This window comes from Pan troglodytes, chromosome 11 (genome assembly GCF_028858775.2).
Source record: "Pan troglodytes isolate AG18354 chromosome 11, NHGRI_mPanTro3-v2.0_pri, whole genome shotgun sequence".
Classification (NCBI taxonomy): domain Eukaryota; kingdom Metazoa; phylum Chordata; class Mammalia; order Primates; family Hominidae; genus Pan; species Pan troglodytes.
This window is the reverse complement of record NC_072409.2, coordinates 43,448,420-43,455,675: the sequence shown is the minus strand read 5'-3', so window position 1 is coordinate 43,455,675 and position 7,256 is coordinate 43,448,420. Positions and strand designations below refer to the sequence as shown.

The window sequence follows — 7,256 nt, the reverse complement described above, 5'->3', positions numbered from 1 at the left end:
TCGGGCGCGCTTTGGGACGTTGCTGAGTGGCTACTGCTTGTGCTTTCTTGCTTCCAAGCTGGCGGTAAACCTTTTAAATTCAGAGTGATTCAAGGGCATAGGCGTCGGAATTGTGATTTCGTGCTTTCAAATAAAAAAGGCCAGGCAAACACACGTTCTGGGGCTATCAAGAAAGTTCACACGAAGGACAAATCCAGCAGGGGGAAAGTGACATACCTTGCGGGCTCAGGCTTGGGATTTCTGCAGCCACGCGCGCGTTCACCCGACGGGACCTCGCCTGCACTGCCGCCGGGAGAAGCCTGCTCTAGACTCCGGCTCCAGGGGAGAGGGCTGGGCTCCACAGAGAGGAGCAGCCTGTGAGTTTTCAAACATTTCTCTGTCAGAGTTAGCTCTTACTTGTTAAATTCCGAGATGAGAATCTATACTGTGAAATCAGCAGAAAAGTGGTTCTTAGAAATTTTAAAGTTTGTTTATCCACTTTACTTTTTGAGGATCTGTGCTCACTGGTTTTTCAAGCTGGTTTGTTTTAAAGGAGTCAAGCTTCACTTTGGAGTAAAGGTGGAGATTATAGTTGCTCCGTTGGAACTTTGATATGTTAAAGGGAAATTCTGTAAAAATGCGGGATGCAAGCAGTAGCCACAGGAGCATTTTAAAAGTTTTTCTTTTTCAGCTTAATTTGTATAAGAAAAACAATTAAAAGCCTGTGTTTCATTTTAGCCTCTTTTTAAAAAATAAATTCTTATTTCTGCAGATAAATGGGAATACTGAGGGGAGGGAGGGAAAGTATGGTTTTCTATAGACTATTTTCCATTAAAATTTAAATAATCAGAAAGCTCAGAAATGTTATTCCTGTAACTTCGGGAAGTTATAGGAAATGTTACATTTTAACATCAAAGTAAAATTCCAATAAAATACTTTTTCTTATAGGAGCACATTTTACATATGTAAAGGAAGATACAAAAATACTAGAAATTCTAAAACTTAACCATTTTTGCGAAATTTGTCTAAACAAATTTCCTAAAGTCTTGCATACATTTGAGAATTTAGATTATTGCTGGAAAGCACATCTTAGGTTTTAATCATGTTCATGCCAACGCCTATGAAAAGCCTACCAGGATTTTAGATCCATAGTTAACCACCACTTGTGAGTATCCATTTTGCATTTTTGAAGACTCGTTGATTGACTATCAAGTACTTGAAATTATGTAAGAGAATACTTTTTTGGCAGCAAAGTCGCATTTCAGATCCCCTGCTCCCCTATCAACTTCAGGCTGCTCCAGGCTCTGGGTCCAGGCTGGAACTCACAGTAGAACTAAGATTATGTCTAAACTCATAGCAGTAAAGTGACGTTTTGCCATAAAAGAACATTTTTATAACGCTATTTCAGTCCACTTGTTTCCTTGGAAATAGTTTCTGTCGTGATGGGCAGTATCTAAATTTATGAATTATTCAGCTATTTGTGCAAAATGTGTAACTTAAGGGCAAACAGACTCGATGTTGTTCGCATCACCTCTCTCACACATCGGCAAGGCAGCCTTTTCTGTCCTATGTAATGTAGGAAAATTAAACATTTCTTGAAATCTGAGACTTCTGCCCTTGTTCTCCTGAAATTAAATCCATTTTATTTTCAGTAGCATGTATTTCCCTACATGTCCAAGAGACTGTTAAGGAATTAATCCTTTGCTCTATTCCTCATAACACTTTTCACAGTTAATCTAGTGTGTAAACTGTGTGGACGAGAATCCAAAACTGCAGAATTTGGAGGAAATGTGACTCCTATGCCATGTAGACATTAAATCATTCTGTGAAATAAAACTGAAACTTTGGATAGGAGATTGTACAGTACTCTCAACACATTTTTATTAAATGAAAACAAGTTCCATTATTTTTCCAGCAATCCTTCATGTAGTTGGACTCACCTCACCACCTCCCCCCTGCTCCTTAGTTGTGGTCGGCTCTCCTTACAAATGGACAGGTTGCTTTGTCAACTTGATGGCAGAAACCACCTGACAAATTGTAGACATGTGGCTAAAATTTATGCTTAGTTTGGATTTGGTAGAAAATAAAGAATATTAGAAAATAAAATGTGACCAAAAAAATATTTATGTTGTCTTGACTGTGTGTCTATGCACAAGAAAGGACAGGAACTGGGAGTAATGGAATGTTAGTGTTTCCGACTCCAGAATAAATACCCAAGAGTGAAAATAATTTATAAATTATGTTTCCTGCTTCAGAATTTGCTAAGAGTGTATGTGTGTCCATACTTGAATCACTTGTCTAACCTGAGGATCGGAGTGGTTGACTTGGTTTCTCTGTCCTTCTGTTGCTGTTCTTTTTCTCACTTAGCAACTGTTATGTTGTTATCTCTAAAATGTTTTTATGGCTTACTTTTTTTTTTTTTTTTTTTGAGACGGAGTCTCGCTCTGTCGCCCAGGCTGAAGTGCAATGGCGTGATCTCGACTCACTGCAACCTCCGCCTCCCAGGTTCGAGTGATTCTTCTGCCTCAGCCTCCCGAGTAGCTGGGACTACAGGCGCGCGCCACCACACCCAGCTAATTTTTGTATTTTTAGTAGAGATGGCGTTTCACCATGTTGGCCAAGATGGTCTCGATCTCTTGACCTTGTGATCTATCTGCCTCGGCCTCCCAAAATGTTGGGATTACAGGAGTGAGCCACTGTGCTCAGCCATACTTTTTTTTTTAACTGTGAGTTTTGATTTTAAAAAACCCTTAATCGTTAATATTAAGTTTTAACAAGGAGACTATGGAAGGCAAAGGGAGAGATCTTTCTAAGACATACAGTTGAGTTTTTGCACATAAAGCAAACTAGATTGTTATAACTCCTCATACAACCCATCTATTTGCTTTTTAAAAAATTGCAGAGCTATCATTTCATTGATTGCAGTTTGTTATAATTTAAGAGGCATTTTCAGTCATTTTACCGTTAGCTTTTTAAATATGAAGAATAATTAACCAGATCTGTACTGTAAAGAATGTTTATGAAACTTTTTTTTTTTTTTTTTTTGAGACGGAGTCTCACTCTTTTGCCCAGGCTGGAGTGCAGTGGCACAATCTTGGCTCACTGCAAGCTCCGCCTCCCAGGTTCACGCCATTCTCCTGCCTCTGCCTCCCAAGTAGCTGGGACTACAGGCGCCTGCCACCACACCCGGCTCATTTTTTGTATTTTTAGTAGAGACAGGGTTTCACTGTGTTAGCCAGGATGGTCTTGATCTCCTGACCTCGTGATCTGCCCACGTCGGCCTCCCAAAGTGCTGGGATTACAGGCGTGAGCCACCGTGCCTGGCCTATGAAACTTTTTAAGTTGATAAATTTGTATTTTTTAGATATGTTCTAGTTGAGGAATGAGAACCACTCCTGGTCTGAATTTTCATGTGTTGCTATATAAATTTGCTTTTAATAAATTCTTTTAAATCACCAGATTGTTAATTGACAGCTATTCTTGCAGACATTGTTACCTTATTATTTCTTCTTACTATATTGGGCATTAAGTCCTTTATTTCAATGTGATAAACATTTGACTATCAAGGATGGGGGTAGATAGCACATGAAATGAGCAAAATCTGGTTCCAGTATTTAAGACACAGCCTTAAAAATGTATATTCCTTTTATAGAAGTTAAAATATAGTTTTCTTTGAACTCAGTTATTCCTTGTTTAAACTCAAAAGGAGAGGATCCTATTTTCTGTACATAAAATTCTGAAGATAGGTATTTTCTGTAAGAGCTGAGTTTTTTCCCCTATTTGCTAATCCCTTCTAATTTAGAGGAAAAACCGTATTATCACACTGAATGTTAGTGGTGATTGCCCATTTGTCCATAATGAACACAGTAATTTTGTGCATAGTATAGATTACTATTCACCAGGAATATAAGGCTGTATAAAAAACATTTAACCAAAGAAGAATCGTGTTGATAAATTATTAACTAAAATTACTAAATTTGTAATGAATAATCCTACACAGACCATCTGATTGTGATTTTTGACATATTGGAGTAATATAGGAAGTTATAGAAAGGAAGAAATTCTGGGTTTGGATGAAATTACTGGTTTTTTCCCTTGGAAAAAAAATCTGAATATATTTTATAATTTGTTAGTATTGTAAGTAACAGCCTAAAAACCTGAGCATGTGACTGTTTGACACTGTGCTTCCTATATATCTGTTTACAGAATATTTGGAAAATTTTAAATTCTTCCAGTTCTTGATTGCTGCTTGCACAGAACCAATGTTAAAATGTTATGACTAAGACTAGAGAGACAATGATAGGTTTCTCGGTGCACACTTAGTGCTAGGAGGTCTTCCCATAACTACCGGGCCAGCTTTAGGGAAACCCCTGGTTTCCAGTTGCCTGGTTCAGTACTTTGTTAGAGCACATGCTTTAATTATTTTCAGTGTTCTTAGGTTTGGTTGTGGTAATGAATTTCTTCATAAAGTAGATCTCTCTTTTAAGTGAATTATTAGGAAATACTTGTAGCATGATTTAAGAAAAATATTTCAGCTTCAGCTGGAAGCAGAAAAACGGACAGAGGGGAAGCCAGAGAGTTCAGGTAGGTTACTCGGAGAAACAGTTGACACAAAGCATTCCTTATTTTCTTATTATTTATCTTTAGAATGTAATTTACACAAATTGAACCATAGAGTTTACATTTTATTCTGAACCTTTTTTCTAAAAACATTTCTTGCCATCTTCCTATATTACAAAAATAATTCCATCTCATTCTTTTTAATAGCTACATAGTATTCCATTGCATGGCTACATACCATATAGGATGTTTTGATTCGTAGACTCAACCAACCGTTTTTTTACAGTAAAGGTATACTCATATGCTGGGCCTTAGGGGGTTATAAGTTAATATATAACTAGAATTGGAGCTAGCAAATGTCACTGTTTGTAAATTAGGAACTCAGAATTATAAAACGTATACTCTCCTTCAAGATAAATACAACAAGTATATTACGTACACTGTTATTAATTTAGGTAAGAGCATTAATTCGTTTTTGTTGTTGTTGTTGTTGTTGGATACAGAGTCTTGCTCTGTTGCCCAGGCTGAAGTCTACTGGATTAATCATAGCTCACCGCAGCCTCCAACTCCAGGGCTCAGATGATCCTCCCACTTCAGCCTCCCAAATAGCTGGGACTACAGACGCATTATCACCACACCTAATTTTGGGGGTGGGTAGGGAGCGAGGTCTCACTGTGTTGCTCAGGCTGGTCTGAAACTCCTGAGCTCAAGCCATTCTCCTGTCTAGGCCTCCCAGAGTGCTGGGATTACAGGTGTGAGTTACCACTTGTGGCAAAAGCATTAATTCTAAGGAAACAAAAAGAAGGAAATTTTTATGAAAATGTGAATACAAGAAAAGTTAGGAATATTCTGATACTTTAAAGTATTCCAATTTCTTTAGAAATATTCAGGCATATATTGAACATGCCATTGTTGTCATGGCAGGGTGAATAGACAGAATCACTTAGGAATTTAGTTTCTTTTTCATGAGTGATTATTTTCTTGAGAAGCATAGATCAGGAATGTTTTCCCTTTGGCCCCTTGTAATTGGTCTGGCAGGATCTGGGGTTGGGGAGGTGGACACAAGGATCCCACACATCTCTTGTGAAATACTTGGAAATTTTCAATTTGAGTGTTTATGATGCTTCCAACATATATAATAACATAAAATATTAATGTACACGTGGTTGTAAGAGATCCAGTTGACCAGAGGATTGCATGTTTCATCATTTAAATAATATGCTTTGTGTTAGATTGCATATAGTGTATGCTTTTAACAAGAGTTAGGGGAATAATAGCACGGGAACATTTGACACTTACAATCTGGAAACATGAGAATTATTTATGCCAGTAAATTATTTCAGATAGTATTTGCTAATGATGGTATGTGTCTGTTTTAGGTTCTGTGGTGCCACTTTTAGAAACTCCACAAGCAAACCATGGCTCAAAATTTGTAGTAATCTTTTTGAACTGTAACTATTAGAATTTCCCAAAAATCTAATAAATATGCTTTTCTTTGTATAAAATGAGCTATATGAATATTTGCTGCTACTTGAATTTTCTTTCCAAAATTTGTTTATAGACATACTCCCTAAAGATGTTTGATAATCAGAAATAACTGATTCTGCTAGACAAATATGCACCAATTGATTGATTTTCTTTATTTTGAAGAAAATTTTTTTCCTCTTAATTATTTGGTGACTTCCTTTGCTGGCAAATCCAATTTTATGCCCCACAAATAATGTGAACAGTAGAGACTTCTACTTGTAAGTTTCGGCAGTTCTTTAAAATATGTTAAGTTTTTGCTTCAACATATAAAGGTTTTTCTTTTCTGAATTGTGTTTTCAGCAGCAATTCAAACCAATTGTATTTTTCCATTATACAAATTACTAATTTAGAATAAATATATTTCATTTCTGTCATGATATCCTAGTAGGCAGGCTCTTGGGCAGACACCTGATATGTGTATGTATTATTAAGTTGTCTACTTTTGTTTCTTAAAAATGTTTATCATTTAAAAAGTAACAGATGGAAGAAGACCGTTTATTGAAGACTGTGGCCTGGCTAGTGTGTGGGCAGTAAGGGGTGACTGCACCTGGGTTCTGTGGCTCTGAACGTTTTCTGTTTCTTTTTGGATTATGAGGAGGGAGAACTCTTGGTTTTGTTTTGAGGAACTTCATTGATTATATCTTAATTTTGCCTTATTGGCAAAAAGCACCATGTGAAAATTTATGCAGCGTAGAGATTTTCACTGTGTTTTATTTGGTTCAGAGCCGAGTCTGGAAGATGACTTAGTTTATAAGTTCTGTCTCGTGTCCTGTAGCCAAGCTTTCTGTCTCCTTTAATGAGGGCACTGTGTGATTAGAAGCTGTTTCCTCCCATTCCTGTGGACTGAAGGGGCAACCTGAGGGTCTGCTAAGGTGGTGGGTGTGTTTTCTGGGAAGAGTGAAAGGGGATTTGTCAGCCTTTGGGGGAACTTTATAAAAATGAAAGATATTTTATGTCAGTGGGATCACCTTTTTAATCCAAGGGGCAAAAGAAAACTGGTTTCTATTGTGCCCCTGCCTGAAGGCCGCCTGCATGTGACTTTCAAAGGACCCTGCTTGTGTTGAATTTCAGCCAGCAAGTCTCCAGCATACAGAATTTGAGATTTCCCCCACCCCCACCGTTTCTTCTGTTTTTGTTCCATGTAAACAGTTCCCTGCGTAGTAACATAGACAAATATAGCAGAGAATGCT

General features: G+C 37.4%; 1 protein-coding gene across 17 annotated transcripts in view; it reads left to right on the top strand.

Annotated features, from left to right (window-relative positions):
• AOPEP (aminopeptidase O (putative)) overlaps nucleotides 1-7,256 on the top strand; it is a 428,322-nt gene that overhangs the window by 323,581 nt on the left and 97,485 nt on the right. The gene's annotated exons all lie outside the window — the stretch shown is intronic.